The following is a 19,362-nucleotide window of genomic DNA, read 5'->3' on the forward strand; positions in this document are numbered from 1 at the left end:
TGCATAAAGGATAAGAACATGACCAGAAACAGCCAGTACATATTTACCAAGGGAAAAATTGTTCCTGACCAATATGATCACTTTCTATGACGAAATTGGTCTCTATGTGGATGCAGGCAGAGCAGTGGATGTAATTTACTTTGAATTTCACAAGGCTTCTGACAGTGCCAAAAGCACACTGGAGAGATGGACTAGATAAAAGGACTATAGAAAATTGGCTGGATGGTCAGGCTCAAAGGACAGTGCTCAATAGTTCAAAGTCTAGCTGGGGCTGATTTCTACAGGCATTTTCCAGGGGCTGATACTGGGACAGACACTACATAGCATCTTCATTGTCAGCCCCTGCAACAGAAGAGAACCCACCCTCAGCAAATTTGTGAATGACACCGACTTGGGGGCAAGGGTTGAGACACTGCAAGGCCACCATTCAGAGAGACCTCTGGAAAAAGACAGAAACAGCCTGGAAGACTGGGCTAACAAGGAGGCTCATGAAGTTCAGCAAAACAAATGTGGAGTCCTACGTCTAGGATGCAGTACTTTCATACAACAGTATGGACTGGGGACTGAGCACGTCCGAGGGAGACTGCAGAAGAGGAGTTAGTGGTCCTAGTGGACAAGTTGGAGATGAGTCAGCAGCATGCTGCTGTCGCTGTGAAGGCCAACTGCATCCTGGACTGTGTTAGTAAGAACACAGTCGGTGGATTAAGGAGAGAGCAGACTGCCCTCTACTTGGCACTTGTGTGTCTGCTTCTGGAAGACCGTTCAGTTTCTGTCCCTCCAGTGCAAGAGAAACAGGCTGGAGTTAGTTCAACACAGGGCTACGAAGATGGTTAAGGGGCTAGAGCACATGATGTTTGAGTAGAGCCTGAGGGAAACGGGTTTATTTAGCCTGGAGAAGAGAAGGTTAAAGTGGGATGTAATTTCCCATTTCAGCTGCTTACTAGGGGACTAGAGAGAAGACAAAACCAGCCTCTTCTCAGAGGTGCACAGCAAAAGGACATGGGTCAGCAGATACAGGTGACAGTAAGGGAAATTCCAACTGGATATAAGGACATAAATGAACAGTGAGAGTGGTTCAGTATTGAAACAAGTTTCCCAGAAAAGTTGTGGAACGTTTGTCCTTGGAGATGTTCAAAACTTGACTGTAAAATGGTCTGAACAACTTGATCTAACTCTAAACTTAGCCTTGATTGGGGCAGGGACTAGATGACTTCCAGCTATCCTGTCCTACCATATGGTTTTGTTACATACATCCTTTGTTTGCTCACCTCTCCGAGCTGCCATAGAGATAGCATAACTTCTAAGCTCCAAGCTAATGGGAAATTTCTGCCTGTCTAAAAGAAAGCCAGTGGGCTAGAAGGATACCTTTTGTGGACCAACCACCTAGTTGGACAATACTGACAATGACTGCCAAGATTTTCAGAGATGTGTCTGGTCATATGACAGCTACAAAGAACTTCAGTGTACTCTTAATGAAAGCTAAGATGATCAGAAGAGAATGATCCACATGGGTATGTCTTAACAAGTACAAAAATAAGAATAGCTAGAATATCAATTATTATATTATATTCAAAAAACATTCTGGTAGGATAACTCTGCGTTCACTTCATCTCTGACAAATGTCTTCCACAGTCTTGTCCCACTCCACTTAGATTTGGTATACAGCATATTTTTTGAAGCAGACACAGAGGTCAAGACAAAATTGAAAAATGTGTCAGGTACACAGGTACTAACAGGCATTGTAGAATGCAATACATATAAAATGAATGCAAATCTCAACATTTACCAACTATCTATAACACAAAGCACCAGTTAACAGACCCAAATATGGACCAACAAAAACACAGTTCGAATACCTCCTTTAGACTCTGTATTTACTACAGTGCTAACTATCTGTTGTCAGTAAGTGCTGCCCACCTTGCACACCAATTGATTTTTGCAATGACAGGATCCATTCTTTAGATGGATCTGCAGAACACACTGAGAAAACAAGTGGTAATGGCCCAGGAAAATGCATTACTTCTGTGAATTGCTCATCTTTAATTCACTTAAAATAGGTGCAAAACACACAGCCAAGTTAAAAAAGAAGAGATGGGAGGTTGGTAAAGGTGAAAAAAAAAAAAAAAAAGGTGTTTTCATGCATACTGTGGATGTTAACTCCTTTGAGAAAAGTGGCTTTGAAGAGTCAATTAGTTTCTTACATCTTAAGAATTATTTAATTTATTGTTACAAAAGGTTCTGACCTATCTCTATGAATGGATATTCTCTGCTAACAGCAAATCCAGAAACAGCTTTAGGAAAAGTGTTCAAGATGTTCTATGTCCTTAAAAAAAACTCAAACATCAACAACAAAACCCCCCAAATAATAGAAAACTTTTTACTTTGAACTTAACATTTAAAGTATTTAAAAGACACCAGCTAATGCTGCCTGTGTGGGTATTAAGAAATAAAACAGTTTCTAAGGAAAACCTTTGATAAAAGCATGATTACAGTTTAAAAAGAAAAAAAGGCTCTTACAGTGTCACCTTTCTATTCAGACAAACTGTTCCCAGTGGCTCCCCAAAGCATATCAGCCCTTGCTGCACCAAAAGAGCTTTTGTAGGATCCTCAGACAATGTAAAACTATACAAAGTTCTCAAGTTCCCATCAGGTACGACTAGGACATAGACAGGCACTTCCAACCACCACTCATTTCTGAGAGGAGCCTTCCAAATTGTCCTTTGCTCTACTCATTTCTCATAAGCCTCTGTTCACCTGCATTATTCTTGTTGCTTTGAATCTCATTTATTTTTCTCTCAGATGACTAGCAGCAGTCTTCCTGGCAAAGATGTCAGCACTAAAGAAATTAGTCGTGGCACAACATCTAGAGAGCGTGTCATGCAAGATTTAGGTGGTGAGAGACTTGATCCCAAGGTGCTGGAATCATTGAAAATCTCTTGACTGGCATCAAGGTGCTGTCCATCAGCTCACATAATCTTAGGATCAATGCAGGGTCACAACAGCCACAGTCCTTCCTTCCACTTTATGGAAAACTATGTCTGGGTTTCAGTTGGGCTTTCCATTAGTTGTCTATGAGTAATTTAGGGTAAATAGTGTTGAGAGTTATTTTTACCTTATTTACACCATAATAAGTAGTTAGAGCTACTGAATGCACATCTTAAAACCCAACTGTCCTATGACTTAGACTAATATAATACACCATTGGAAGCTGATTACTTTAGTTAGTTAAGCCATAAAGCTCTGTTTAAAAATGACTTGTAAGAAACCGGGCTATTAATAATAATTATTGCAAATGTCACTGATTTCAGATTATAAAACTTAATAGACTATCACCATTAAAACATGTGCTTTCCATAATTACACTGTGTACCAACTTGTGCTTGATTCTGTCTCTGTGAATCACTTCAACACTCTTTTCAAAGCTGCTCTTTAAAGAAGAAAACAGGTGTTTTCCAGACAGTTGGGGAGAGGCTTAAGGGAAGAACCATTTTTCTGTTCAGGACTTTGGGACAGAAACAGAAGAGAAGTCCAAGTATTTTCCTCATTGTAAATATCTGTGTTAAGCTTCGACTTGTGTTATTTTTCTTTATCAGCCAATCTTTATGAAGCAAAGTATAAAACATTTTTTTGAATGACATCTTGACCAGTTCTTGTGTTTCTACAGTCTGAATTTAAGTGACAGGCTTTTAAAGCTGGATAGTCCCAGAATGCAGGATAGATCTGACATTTGTGCTACATTTAATTTCAAATCACAGCAAAGGAAAGTGTAATTGGCCTGATCAGCTGACCCTTTCTCCTAATTCTTTCAGCTTCCTCTGAGTGTCACAGATGGGTAGGTAAAGGTGAGCCAGAATACAAAATGTGAATGTTAAATGAGGGACTCAGTGCTTACCCTAATTTCAAACACAGAATGGCTCTCACAGAACACAGTTATGACAGGAAGAAATTTTTTTTGCTTTCTGACTATTCTGCAGAAGAAATACGTAGGAGCTCTAGCAATGGACAGAGAAAGACACGTGGCAAATATACACCAGATGTTAGACTTTAGATCCAGGTTCTGAAAATCAGAAAACACAGCTTCTATACAGAAAATAAGTGGTTTGAAACTTCTGACTACATGGAAGCCCAACACCTCACATTTCAAGTGGGTAAGGCCTTAAGTCTTTTATGGAAAGGGGGATTAGCTGCTATGAGAACCTATTACAGTGAATCCCTTATAGCTGTATGCCTCAGTTTCCAAGTTTGCAAAATTTGTGTGCTACTTCAAATGTTTCTTTAAACAAGGCTTGAAAATGTTCAGCTTACAACATGCCTCATGTATACGAACACTTGCCATACTATTACTCACAAAATTGGCAAGTTGTTAATATAAAATAAATGAGGCTCAAAATTATGCTATAAAGCCAGAAATACCTAAAACCAATGTGACATTTTAACATGGAACAGATGCCTTTACAATGAGCAAAGCATCTAGAAATCAATCCAAGGGGCCTTTAAATAAATAGCTGAGTTTGTCAATTTAGAACATTAGTGCACCTAGCAAATCATAGCTGCTAATGTCAACATATCATTCTAGTGCAGGGGACATACAACAATAAATGAGATGGTAAATATTTTCTGAGGAGAGGTCAATATTTGCTATGCTTCATGCTGTTTAATTCCTCAAATCCATTAATGCTTAAATGGCCAGAATGCAGAGGTGCTCTAAAGTCCTTGCAGCTTCCCACTAATTTGGATGGAGCTTGGGTACAGAGCACCTTGCAGAAGAAAGGCACCCAACCTGTCTCATACAACATGCATACTCTTTATAAATCCCAAATTATTAATAAATTTTAGAATTAACTTTATGTAGAAAGGTTCAAGACATGACCCAGGGACCATTTCAGATCTCTTTGTGGAGTTTACTTATAGCTACAATTTCTGTAGATTTTTGTGGTGGACAGTCTCCATCCACGAATTCCATATGCTGATAAGGTCACCAAATGAGAACGTTTATAGCGGGGTTAGGAACAGTATTATCACCAGTACTGAATGAATTCAGCTTCCAGGAAACTGACATTGCTTAGTTAATGAGAAAGAACAAGTTTTCCCAAGTCACATTTTCCAATCCACACCGAAATATCAATCACTTCAAATTATCAGTGTGTTCATATTTACAAGTGTGAGCCCACATCCATTTTATAATCTGCAGCAATCCGTTATATTAGCCAAAGAAATTTACATCTTTTTTTTTCAGGTAGTTTTTCTTCTCCCATCCCAAATACATTTACCAATCATAAAAAGACATAAAAAGTCACCAGTTATACCTAGTTAGTAACTCAGATCTTCAGGAAGCTGGTGATACAACTTCCATGTGTTTGCTTTTTTTTGGGGGGGAGGGGGAATAGAAGCAGGGGGAGCAGTCTGACACATAGTTTGCTACACCTTTCAAGAGTCGTGATTTGCCAAAGTACCAAAGACTTATCCTCTGAAAATCTGTCGCAAACTGCATAACCATTATTTTCAGTAACTTTAGAAAAATACAGCTCGGTGTCATATATGAAATCCCAATAAAAAACTTGTCACATTTTCATAAATTCAATTGCCAACTATCCACACAGTCCCACTATTTTCTTCAGAGTCACTTTATTTGCCAGCGCAGATCACCAGTCATATCATATAACGTGGCAGGATATTTTTCTGACTGATTAAGTGCAAATATGACTCTTACAGGAAGGAAGATGAGCAGACTCTTGTAGGCTAGTACAACGTGCCAGCTCTGTCACTTTTAGTTGCCGATGTGTAACAACATAGACTTCCCATGAGAACTCAGAAAATGTTAATACTCAGTCCAACAGCTCAACACTGTAATCTCCTCTGAGAAGTAAACAAATTAAACAAACAGAGGGAGAGTGACCTTGGATAAGCTGCTTCAGCAACCTGTGCCTCTTTGCACTCCCAGCCTCAGCTGTCTCGCCTGTTACTTTGCTGGCAGCCCAGGACAAGGCAGGTGGGCGTTCACAGGGTGTTCCCAGGGCTGTAGCTCGGCACCTCCGGCTGTAAGGACAGTGCAAGAAGTGACAACTGGCATGAGGTCCTGCCCATAAAGAGTTTCAAAAATACCCTTTATCTACCTTTGCAACACAGCTTTATCAAAGCGGTAGCAAATCTCTAAAAGAGCATGAGCACATTAATATAAAGGCACTGAATTTACAAATGCATCTACAAATGGAAAGAGGATTTGGGACCAAGGAAATGAAGGTGCCTGAACTGAAAAGAGCAGACATAACAGTTTAGATGTTTGCCTTCAGGAAATTCTTCATTGGGCCTTAATGTCCACAGAAATATCTGCAGAATTACTTGCTTCAGTGTGCAAGTACGACTGTTTATGCTTTCCTGCAATAGCTTGCATTCCGTGATAAACAATTTGTCTCTCTGTTAAGTCATTCAATGAAGACAAACTTTTTTTAAAATAAAAATCTGACTGACCATCTTTGATAGTTTTCAGATGAATTAAACTTACTATCTGCTGTCAGCACCAATCCCATATACACTACTCCTGATCAATCTTTTCCTTCTTCCTTCTACCTCCAGTTATATATAACTTGATAGCCACAAACTTTTTTTTTTTTTTTTTTCCTTAACAAACTGTTTCTGGGAAACAGGTCCTACAGTTAGGACATTTTTCTCCCTCTTTTTGACAGGCCTATACATGAAGATAAGAACCCTGTTGGGATGCTGAATAGCCTACCTGTGTACAGTGTTGCTCTAAACATATGGCTCTAAAATTCAGAATAGATATATCATTGGTGAAGTCCAGATAATTGATTCATAAGTCAGCTGCATCAGGCAGGTTTTTTGATGGTATCTTTATAAATAGGTTGGTGCTTTCAAAGTGCCTGATGGTATCTCTCATATTGACATGAAAGGCATTTGGAGGTTGGAATATGCTAGTTATACAACTTGTATTCTTGGTGCAGTTCATGGGGGCTGTCAGCTACTCAGAACACTAATCCAAATATTTGGGTAAATATATTTTATATTTATACTTTTTCGTATTTAGTTTTTCAACCTTTTTAACAACTTAATGAATGATGTTAAACAATTTTGAGTTCTCCACTTCCACATTGTAAGGAAAAAAGATGGCTATTCTTCAAAATTAACATGAATACAAACAGTTCATGACTTAAAATCAACAAAATACAATTCAATTCAACAAAAGACTGCCTTTCAGTCTCTTGTTTTCAAAACCCACAAAAACCAGTTATAACTCAGTAGAAAACAGATCACTAAGTCCTTTAGAAACAGTAGTTTAATGGACCTACACATTATCTAACAGCGAAATTTTGGACCAAACTGTAGAGACGAAAAAGCCAACAACACCCAAACATTTGATGTGATTCACTCTAAGCAGACAAAAGTACTGGGCAACTCACATGACTTGGTTTACAAACTTTAAAAGCAAAAGCAAGATCGGCAGCTGACGGAATCCCTTTAAGTTACAGGAGAAATTGCCTTCCAGGAGTTGTGCCTGCAACGCCCACAGGCTACTATGAAAACCTCTTACCTGTATTTTTCATTTTGAAAGAAAGGATGCCATTGGTAAAACTGATAAGGATATTCTTCCTCCTTCTTAAATGTAAGTGCTTAAATATTGGTCACTTTTATACGCACTCTCTGCTGTATATGCATTTGTCTAAATATAAGGCATGAGTACACTGAAACTCTCCTACCAGAAACAAAACTATCGTAACAGAGAAAACAGAAAAATATTGCAACAGAAAAAAGAATTAAAGAGAAAGGGATCTAATAAAAACAAGGTATAACCATATCTCCTAGGTTAACTAAAAAAATGTACATCTTTAAAAAAAAGATGTTATTCCGTAGATGTATTGGCTACCCGAATTATGTACCAACATCACTGACATTATCAATTATTCCATGAAATAAATAAAATGAAACAATATCTGGCACACACTAAGACATCTTACCTAACACTTTTCACGCTTGCAAATGCTCACTACTACTTCAAATTGTGTAACTGTGATGAATTCTCAACAGACAGCTAAAAATTTTACAAGTCCAGTGCGTGGATTCTGCTCTCACACCTAACTGCATGCTAGAACACTCCCACGAACAGCAGCAGAATAACACCCTAAACATTTATAGAAGCGAGATGTAATGAAACTAGCTGGTGGGAAGGCCTAGAGGCATCCGAAACTCTGCCCAGGGTAAGAGTTTCATGGTGCTGCTGGGGAACCTCAGCAAGTGCTTGAGGTGGAAGCAGGCTGTAGTATCTCCTTCGCTGTCACACACAAGCTATATAGACAGTACGTGTTCATCACTCTCGTGAGATGAGCTGCCAAGATATTTCACTAGTCGAATTCAGCATCAGGGCTTGCACAGTAAATGGCTGGCAGCTTCGCTGAGGATGACTCGCGAGGAGGCTCAGCCACTGTGTCTGCACCCGCAAACTCAGCGGGGCCAGGGCTCAGGCAAAGGCCGGCCGTGCCTGGCCGTGGTGTCAGTGCTCTCACGGGCACGTTTTGGCTTGCACCACACAGCACTCCCTGACAGCACCGCGACACGACGCAGGGGACACCGTAGGCCCTGTAAATAACACGAATGAAACTCCGTGTGGTTGGGGACCTTTTTTTTTTTTGGGGGGGGGTGCATGGAACAAATGAGAGTAGGGGTAAATCTGATTAATGGTTGTATTATTCTGCATAATTTTAACCTAATGGGTTAAATGAGTTAATGGGCTGTTGGGGGAGGTGAATTTTGCTCGAGTCCAGGGAGTGGGGTACCTGATTTAAATGCAACCTCAAAAGCAAGAACGCCTTGAAAACCACAATTTAATGCAAACCAGTATTTGTGCAAAAACATCAATGCAAACGCTTTTGTGGACCACACAACTGGGAAAGTTATCATCATTTCAGGTGGGCGTTTTGGGCTGGACAGTGAAACCTGGGGAAAACAACCAACCAACCAACCAACAACGATGCCTCCACAGGCTGCAGCTGCGGGGCTGCCACGGGCGGGAGTGGAAGCCTTGACCCGGGGGAGCGGTGGGGTCAGGGCCCCGCGGGCCCAGGGGCAGCCGCCCCCTGCACGGACGGGACCTGCGGCCGCTCGTCCCGGCGGAGCCGGCGCCACGCGGGCCACGTCAGCCTTCCTCCCCACGCACGTCTCGGGTGTCGTTCCCACACACCTCCCCCCCCGCCCCAAAAAAAAAAAAAAAAAGAAAACTACCGCTGCCGTTTTCCCGCAGCTGCCATAGGAACAGACGTAGCCCTTCTGCAGGCAGGATTAGTCCCTCTGGTATCGTCTCGTAGTGGAAGAGAAGGGACTTCGGGAGTCCCGGCCGCCTCCTCCCACGCCGCGAGGCGGGTCACGCCGCCCCGCCCCGCCCGGAGCGCCCCCTGGCGGCGTGGTGCGCTGCGTGGACCTCCCGCCCGCGGAAGCTCATGAAAACACCCGGTGGAAACTGCTTTTCCTTCCCTGCTCCGGCGCGCAGCTCGTCACGGGAGCTGCTACACAGATCACGACGAAAAAGCAAGTCAATTTTATCAACAGGGAAAATACCTGGTACTCTTCTCTCTCTTTTTTTTTTTTTTTTTTTTTTTTTCTCCCTTACGTTCCCCCAAAAATCAGAAAACTCAGAAGATGGCATCAAAGCGGCCTTTGCCCCCACTTCACAGCATCTTTTAAAAACTAGCAGCGCTTAATTTGAATGAATTCTCCCATCTTAAGTGTTACAATAAGGGCAAAGAGTTGTTTTGCTGCTGATAGAATTAAAATATTGATTTAAAATGAACAAATATGTCAATGGTTAGTGATTCTTACACTCCGGGGTTAATATTTCACCTAATTTATCTGTCTCTTTTTCTAATTCAGAGTTGCAATGAGTATGTTTTAGCAGGATAAAAGTTAATTTTTCCGCCTACTCCTACATGAAGCCTATGAAGCAAGCTTAACCCTATTGCATCAAATCTACAAAGGCTAAAACATCTTCTGTTTTAGTATATTTCTAGTTTCAGTACACACAGTAGTGTCCAATCACAGAAACATACATAAACACACACGAGTAAACAGCTTTCTGAACAGCCTCTTACTTGCTATTGTAGCTAGCATTTACAATAAGCATAGAAAAATACATAACCTCTAACTCATGAGTATCAGTGTAATTATTGAAATCTTTTTATAATAAGCTGAAATGAAACCGCTTTTGATGTGCAGAGAAAACTGCTTAAAGCATCTCTTTACATTTCTACACAGCTTAGGAGCAGTAAGTGAAGGCACACGCTCTGGACACTTGTGCTGCAAAGGGTCCCGGTGGACTCTCGCCGCACGCTCCCAAAGGCTTCCCAAAGTACCAATATGGGAACGATTTTCTTCTGCACTTATTCAAACTGAATCTTTCTGACTGAACTTCCCCGCTGGATAAAACTTTAGGGCCAAAACCTCTGTATAAAATAGAACGAGCATTGCCAGGCTGTACGCAGATGCTGGAGAGGGATGGAGAACAATGACAAACCCCTCTGCTATTCCCAACAATGAGCAGGCCCCTTTGTGACCTAAAATACTTTTCCCCTCCCTTGCAAACACTTTAGAAGTAAGTCTGTCTCTCTTCAAACCTCCATCTAAAAGGATTATCTGCAGAGCTCAAGGCAGGCAGGAGTGCTGAGCCCTCGCATTCAGCTTCCCCAGCAGGAGGTGGGATCCAGCATAGCAGTGAATTTAAATGGACTTTCTATTTTCATAGAAACAATAGAGAGAAGTAAGGCAGAGACACAAATTTTATTTACACAGATCGGAACTAGATGAGAAGGTATCTAAATAGGAATAGGCAGCTGAAGAAAATAAGACTTGAAGGACAGACCAGAAGATTGTAAAGGTTTAGGCATACTCTGCAGTGTGGGTTCACATTTTTTGTGTCTATTGCTCCACTGAGATCACTGAACGGAGCAAAGAACAGTTTATTTATATTCTCCTGTTTTGTCAGTGCCTCTTAGATTTTTATTTTCGCTACTAGCTCTTGCTTATAATTTTAAAGTATTTTAAACCAAATTTAACCAGCCCATTCCTAACCACAACAAACCCTTAAAATAAGGGGAAAGTCTCAAATCTAGATGAAGTCTTGGAGTGACACCAGTGGAGAAGAGTAGGCTGCCTTAAGGTCGTGTGTGCTACTGCTTCTCATGTCTTTAATAATCCCAGTTTAAGGTTTATACTTCAGATTTTAACTATGTACTCATCTTCCACAGGGGCCACATATTCCTGGTGGCTAGGATTTACATGTTCTGAAGAAGCATTTTTGCACCTGTTGTTATAAGTGGGCTGCTGGAGTACATACCCTAAGGTGGCAGGCAGCACAGCATCCCTGTCACACACTGCGTCATTCTGCAGCACCAAGGCAGAGCAGAACAACTCCTCCCCAAAAACCAGTGCCCAGTGCCCATCAGCCAACATCTTGGCAGCTCATCCGACCTACTTCCAAACTGAGTGACCAAACAGGTCGATGAAGAGGGAGAAAATTAGGGGTAAATGAGTAGGGGTGAATGTCATAGTGGGGGGCTTTGCATGTAGCAACAAACACTCCTTTTCGTTTGGAGAATTCTATATAAGAGGCTAATCTATGACCTTCTCTGTCTATTGTTCAGTCAAATTTCTTCCTCCTTCCAGTCTTCCCTCCTTTCTTTGTCTGGTCCCTCAGATCCTGAGGTCCTGAGCTGTTGTCTCACCTCATCAAAAGAAGACAAAAATCTTTTCCCTTTCTTTCAATGTTGTTACTATCAGAATGGTGGCGTTCACTATCTTTTGGATCTGTTTGTTAGTAGCCTGCTCAGCCAGGGCCCCCAGGGATACACACTGTTATCTCTGTGGTCTGTGGTATCTCTTCTGAACTCCTGCATCTTGAATTACTGGAGCTCCCCTCTGTGAAACTTTTCACTACAGCATCCAGAGGACTGGAAACCCTTTCAGTCACTAAGACTTAAATTTGTCTTTAGGGCATCCCCCTGTTTGGTCTGTTTTTTACAGTTCCCTATAGTTCCTTTGGCCATCCATCTAACAGGGAATTCTTCTACTCTCTCCGTTATCCTCTTTAAGAATTGAAATCAAAGCATCAGAAACAAATGGAAGCCAATTCCAACTTTGTTTCTGCCCCACTCTCCCACCCTCCAAACTCTGTAGAAGGATCCAAAGCTGGAAAAAGTCTTATGAAAAGATCTGACACAAACTGGACCACTAATGACCAAGACTTGATTTGAGCTCAATTGATTGCATCCCAGGGTTTGACATGCTACTGCTAGAGCTATGATTTATGGAGGCACACATTTTTTCTCCTCGGCACCTTATCGTACTTCTATGACTACATTACAATACCTGAGTGCCTCACAGTCTATAATGCATTTAATCCTAATGACATCTCTGTGAGGGATGGAGGTGCCATAATTTTAATTTCATAGATGGGTAACTGAGGCGCATTACAGACTATGGTCTTGTCTAGCAGTTATGCCAGCAGGTAAGATTCCAAGTGGAGACGGCTACAGCAGAATAAGGATATCCACAGAGAGGATTATATCAACATAAATATATTAGAAAATTCCTCAGTGCAGCCACTAACTTCAATAACATCCACAGTTTTCCAAGGGAAGCAATAGATAAGAAGCTTCTATGCCCTGTCCTCGCACTTTTTCAGTGCCTGACTCCTAAGCCATCCTTCCTCTTGTGTATCATGACATCCATAAAGCCAGTGTCACAGGGTCTCTTCTAACCATCCCTGTCACAGAACAGTAGAAAGCCAGTATGTCTCAGCACTGCTGGGGCAGCGGGGATCCTTCCTCTGCTGCTTCCTTTCCTGTCTCGGCACGCGTGTCTGCGGCAGCAGCGCTCACAGCTCTCCTCTGTGAAGAAGAGGGCTTGGGCTACTGCACTGTAAGGTTTATTGTTGTTATTCTGCCTGGTTGAAGGAGTCTGGACACCCATAGTTCTTCTTTTGGGGAGTTTTATACCTATGTACAGTGGCAAAGGAGTCCTCCAAAATCTAAGAGGGTTGGGATTTGAGATTTTTTTTTTTTTTGCTTGTCTTGAAAAAAATTAATGTAGTTGTGATAAATTTACTTAGAAAAGAAAAGCAGTTTTCTAAAATACCTAGTTTACAAAGCCTTGTTATATCTTGATGACTGATGGTCCTAGCTTTTTCAGATTCCTACGCCCTGAAGAGGATGTCAGTCTCAGACAACACCTCCTCTTTTGAGGGATGGTTCCTTTAGTCCCCTTATGGTCTACTGTTCTTCTCTATTGGCAGGCTTTCTCCTACTCTGGTCCAAACCAGATTTATAGTTTGGCCAGAGATAGGAAAAATCTTCAAAGCTAATAATTCTGGAATTATCCCTTCATAATCCTTCCCAGTATGAATATTACATTTACTGTTATCCAGTCAGATGGTACCACTATTGGCTCAAATGGTTTATTAAAACTGTTTTCTACTGGACCTTCTTTGTCATGCACCATTTCCTGTACAATTTTGGGATAGAGATTATCTAGTCCTGCTAACCTGGTATTATTTTATTCACTTCCAACCCAGATTAATGTATTTCTGTTTCAGGCCCTGATTCCCAGTACTTATTTTGCTTTTACTTCCATATTTTGTAGCAGCATCCTCCTTGAAAACTGCTACAAAATATTCATTAAGTTTTTGAGATCTACTCAGAGAAGCTTCTGAATTTTATGAAAGATGCATGATTTTTAAAAATTTCAATCATTTTCTACCAGTTTTTCCAGACAGGGTCCTGCAGAATGTTTTGGTAGTAAGCATCCCAATAAGAATACTGTCATATAGTTTACATAAACTGTTACAGCTCCAAATTCATCAGAAACACTTAGGATATCTGAATGCTTTATTTGAAGCAGTGTCTGAGAAAAAAACCTACAAGCGCTAAGCTTTTTTCCACTCAAAAGACTGTGAATTAGGAATGCTATCATTATCATCATTTGCATGATCATTTAGGATTTGCTTCTGTGTTGGTTCTGTTTTCAGATTAAAAAAATGGTGAAATAAAATTGAGAAGTACTGAATAGCAGATTATAACCACCTGAAACAGAAATATGACAGATAAACAAAATTCAGCTTGGGGTTGATATAAGCAGCCTTTCTAAAGCTGTTGGCTCAGTAATTTAAAATATTTTGCGGAAAATGGGATTATGTCAGATTCCCATTTTCTGAAGTCTAAATATCTTTTCACTGAACAAATATATGAACACATATTTTGTTGATGTTACCTAGAATACTTAATTCAGCTACTTATTCTAGATAACTGATTCATGCAGGGATAAATATTCATACATAGAAATATGCTCTAGTTTGGGAAAAATAATTGAAATATGAATATATTAATAAGTATTAATAGTATGGTATCATTCAAAGACAATACCTGTAATAATGTAGCCAATCCTTAATTATTAAAAACCCCAAACAACAGAATACCAAAGTCTAAGATCCCAAGGCAATATCTGTCTCCATTTTGTGCATGAGATAATAATTGTTACACTTATATAGGTGCCTTTCTTATGGAATATTATATTTTTTTCTTTAAAAAAAGTGTCAGTAATTTAAGAAAAAGCAAGACACTTCACACCACATTTTCTTGAGAGATTCATGAACCCTTTGTCAGACCTGATGTGAACTTCATGTCACAAATGAAAAAGAAAACCTGAACATGTTTCATGTAGCTTTTTGTTTCATCACAAACATTCCTCATAGCTTCAGTAGATAATCAAGAACCCCTTTAGCATTAGCTTTCTTAATCAGACAGACTCTTACACACATATTGCAGTTTCTTTTTCTGCAGGAATCTCATAGAGTCTCTTATCAATTTCTCTATCAAAAAACTAATTTTTGACACTTAAACCCATTCCTTAAGTGAATCCCCTGGGTAAATAAAAGTGACTAGCTGTTCCAAAAAAATTTTTTTTTAAATTAATGAGTCATTAAGCACCTGGAAATTTTAGATGAAATACACAGGCTTTTATGACTAAAGCTTTGCTTCATGTTGCAGATTGTCTTTAATTTTAGGTGGTGCAATATGTCTCTTACAGTATTAAGTAGGGAGGGATACAATAAAAGTCTGGTATTTGCTGTCTCAACATAAGCATACCCAGGGTATTTCTAAACCTTGAAGTTAGATAGGGAAGTAGGCTACAAAATTCAGTAGGTTTGCAAGCAGAACCCAAACACAACCCAAAGGTGTGCAGTCAAATCACATCTTTAAACTTTAAGTTATAGAGGTAACTAGGTTGGATGAATAGCTACAGCTAGAATGCAAAAGAGGTTGTACCCCATCACCACTCCAAAGGAGCAAAGCAGAAGAATCCTTTATTGACATCATGAAATGCAGTCAGAAGTTCAAGTGAAGCCTTTGAAGTTTAAGACTTTGTGGCTATAAGATTGACTGGATATTTTGTGGATATCTATCAAGTATAGTATCCAATTCAGCAGTGTTTACGGTAGGATGCATTCAGCCTCTGTTCAGGAGCACTGCTGCTTGTTAGAAAGTCCAGGCTTCCAAGCCTTGAATGATAGGCATTTCAAGTGTAGGCTCAGTCTCCACCAAGATTTCACAGATTATTCTGGAACAAACTAAATAGGCAAGCTTGGTTCCAGCTCCTAACTAAGTTGTGTGGCTGGCGGAGACAGCACAGTCATAATTCAAAATGATGAAGGAATGCTATAGCAAGTCTGTTTCCTTGTGACCCATTTAGACATTTTCAACCCAACAAGGCTACTACTAGTCCAATTTTGTTAACCTGGAGATTTTAATAAACCCGAAGAGCCAAACCAATAGCAACAGTTCTGTGTTTCATCATCATTTTATGTAAATGCCATGGCCAAGCTGAAATTTTCCAGTGTAAACAATATAAACAAACTCAAAGAATTTTGGAAAAGGAACTTAGATGTGATTATTTTTGTCTGTTAAGATAAAAATATGGAGTTCTCATTCTTCACCTGGTTTTGCATCCTGACCATCAAAATAGAGAAGGGATTTAGAGTAAAAATAGCGATGGTTCAGCCAATACATTAAAAACCACAAGACCCATTAAATGGAGTTTCTAATAAAAATTCTTCCTAACTGGTTAATTGCAGTTGCTAAATGATTTCTTTTTATAGTAAAAGCTTTATAATTAACAAGCCAGACATTGATTTCTAGTCATTATCAATTTCTCTGTGATTATTATTGCTTCTATAATAATCTTCACTGTATTAACATAGATTAAGAAGCTCTTTAAAATAGAGCAGCTTCATTAGCTCCTACTATCACAGGAGGACCTGCAGAACTTGGCACTTCAGTTAACCATCATGCAGAAGCTGAAAATAAATGCTGCAAGACTCTATTCCTAGGGGCTGACGTGCATGGAAAAGTGTGAGAAACCTCGGCGCTCAACTCCAAGTACTTAACTCCCAGTCAGTAAAGCTTCTAAAATCATTAACTTGGACAGCCACGTTAACAATATTTCTCTGTTAATCTTTATTGCTACATTAATGAAACATCTTTTATCCTATGGACATACTACATTTGAAAAACTTTATAAATCCAATTGCAAAACTGGAATAATTTCAGCTGTGTAAACGGAACTGTGGTAAAACAGCCTTTGCAAACACAACAATTTAATGAAACATAGTAGCATGGGAGATGGAATGAATAGTTCACCCTGTGTAAACCTCCTGGCTTTCAGGTTTTACAGTACACTAACTGAAGCAGGAATTGGGATGGGACCTGAGACATGCAGTTTTGCTCTTGTGAAATGTGCCAGGGAATCTTTGCAGACTAAGAGGCTACTTCTCATCCAAAATGATAATGACTCACTTGCTGAGCTTTGCGTGATATTTTTTCATGGAGGTATGCTAAAACTGATAATAGTTATGGCTGTCCTTTGGACACACAGAGACCACTCTTTTCTGCCTAAATAACTGAATTCAGTAAATGTTTTAGTACATTTTGAATTTGTTTGCTTTTAAGACTACTTTGCACTGAGATTTTGATGAATGACTCCTATGGCTGCAAAGTCATAACATAGAAGGCTGTCAACAGGGCACCATTTTTCTGAGCTATGCAGGAGTTTTATTTCAGATATAGTTCCCAGATTAATTAATTCATGACATATAAAATATAATCTAATTACTTGTATTTTGGGTGACTATTCTCAGACATTCCAACTGATCTGACTCAACTCTCCTTCATGGATTTGCAGAAGAAGTCAAAACCAGGGCTCAATGAAAAAGGGTTTTGAAAATACTGCGTGATGTTTTACACAATAAATGTATCAGATAGAAGAAGAAGCCTTATACAAGTCTTTGATATCTCAACACAAGCTTACAACAATCTGGACTTCCCTACATTCACAACTATGTCAAGGTATGAAGATTTGGTTTGGCCTGTCACTAAGACATAATAGCTGGAAAATTTAGATCTTTTTAAATGCTGAAACTGAGTTGAGCTCAGATCTGTGCTTCTTCCCTTGCTCATTCTACCTAAATATTGCAATCGTGGATGACAGAATGCAAGAAGAAACTGCACAAATTGAAAGAAAATTATACTGATGGATTAAAATTAAGCAATATTCAAAAAAATATTTGAAATATTGCCTCTAATTCTTAGCATAGTTCAAAAAATAAATTTGTTGGAGCTGCTTCCTCTAGTTATTTGCAGTAATCTTTTCTGCTCCTAAGAGAATCAGGCCTTGTGGGATTTTAAATCAAACTTTGTAGATTTACTTTGTCAACCCTGGACTAAACTATACTCAACCTTGTCTGGCTTTCGCAGGAACTAGTACATAGTATTCCACTTACCCTGTCCCAAAATTGGTCAAGTGCTAAAGGATAACTTTTTGCGGTTTCCTGTGACTTGTCCAAGTTCATTAAGATCTGTAAAACTGATGCAACATTTTTTAAAATTAACAGAAATCTCAATTCATCACTCAGAAACTTAACAGGAAAACCTTGTTTCTTTCATAGCTCTGCTCTATTCAGAGTGGTATAAATATGGAAAATTATACAGAAGATAAAAAGCGATGGAAGATGACATCCTTGGAGATCCTGTTCAAGGAAGTACCACATGCATACTTAGTTTTAAAGTAAACATAAGCTAGTTATGAATTTATCAAGATCTACATGTGCATGCAAGGGACCTTTGCAGGAGTGGGGGGGAAAGAAGTCTTCTTGAATAAAGCTTTCAAGAGGGAACATGATGGGACCGGTCATTAATTTTTTCAGAAATTTTGATTTTGTGGTAAACAGAAATAAAATAGTAATAACAAAATCAGCCATGCTATTTCACAAAGATTTCGTTGTCTTGAATACATTTTTTAGATGCTACACAGTGATTTAAGAGCCTAAATTCACATGAGAGAATGTTAAGCATGCAGTGGAGAACTGGGCAGAAGCAGAGGTGGTATCTCAGAAAGGTTTGAACTAACGAGCTCTGGAACAGGCAACACTAACTGGCACAGCAGCATGCTAGTTTGCTGTGTGGCAAGGTTAATTTGTTGGAGCACAGTTTCCTGTTAATCTGCATACAAGCAGAACGAGACATTGTGCCAGCTGCATGGAACTGGTTTGTGGCCATGCACAGACATCTGATACTGTATTATGTGAATAGCAATGAGCATACCACCCAGCAGTATTAAGGGACCAAGGAAAGCATAACACTCTTAGTTCCTCTGCTTGTAAATTCACTCTTGATACTACTTCTAGGACCTGAATTAATATCTTTGTGAAGTAATGCATTTCCTGATACAAACAGACCAGCACATTCAGAGCTAGCTTGGAATTTCTAATATATATATATTGGGTGCTATAAATATAGTCTAAGATCCTTTGACACCTGTCTGCTTTTAAAAATTTTAAAACAAGCCTTACTTCCATGTCATGAGACATGGAGATTGATATTTCATGGTCTTTATTCATGATGCTCAACTGAAACTTGATTTAGGAATAGTGAAACTTTGCTATGCAACAGTACAAAGCTATTAAAATTAATTGGTCTGACCATAACCATCAATGAATAACTGAAGACATAACCAATGAGTCATCATGGCTTTTGAAAACTGTCTAGATAAACTTAATGGATACATACAGCAATATGATCTAAGGGAATACATGCATTTATTTCCCTTTTCCATTCACCTAAGAGGGTACTGAAACTTTTATCTGATGTCACATTAAGGTATAATGTGCACTGATATGCAACAGATAAGGAATTCCCAAAACTTACTTTGATGTCTTTCAGTCATGTTTCCATCAAATAATTCAATATAGAAAGAATACGCACAGAAATTACAAACTATCTTGTAACTAAGCAATTGTTTTAGACCAAAAACATG

At 39.4% G+C, this 19,362-nt stretch overlaps 1 protein-coding gene across 1 annotated transcript in view; it reads right to left on the reverse strand.

Moving 5' to 3' along the window:
- PIK3C2G (phosphatidylinositol-4-phosphate 3-kinase catalytic subunit type 2 gamma) overlaps positions 1 to 9,292 on the reverse strand; it is a 317,803-nt gene extending 308,511 nt beyond the window's left edge. The window contains exon 1 of the mRNA XM_042795497.1: positions 9,232 to 9,292. The gene's annotated coding sequence lies outside the window, so the exon portion shown is untranslated. The remainder of the gene's footprint in view (positions 1 to 9,231) is intronic.
- Positions 9,293 to 19,362: the final 10,070 nt, after the last annotated feature.

Source organism: Tyto alba, unplaced genomic scaffold (assembly GCF_018691265.1).
Source record: "Tyto alba isolate M040663 unplaced genomic scaffold, T.alba_DEE_v4.0 Super-Scaffold_21, whole genome shotgun sequence".
NCBI classification, from domain to species: Eukaryota; Metazoa; Chordata; class Aves; order Strigiformes; family Tytonidae; genus Tyto; species Tyto alba.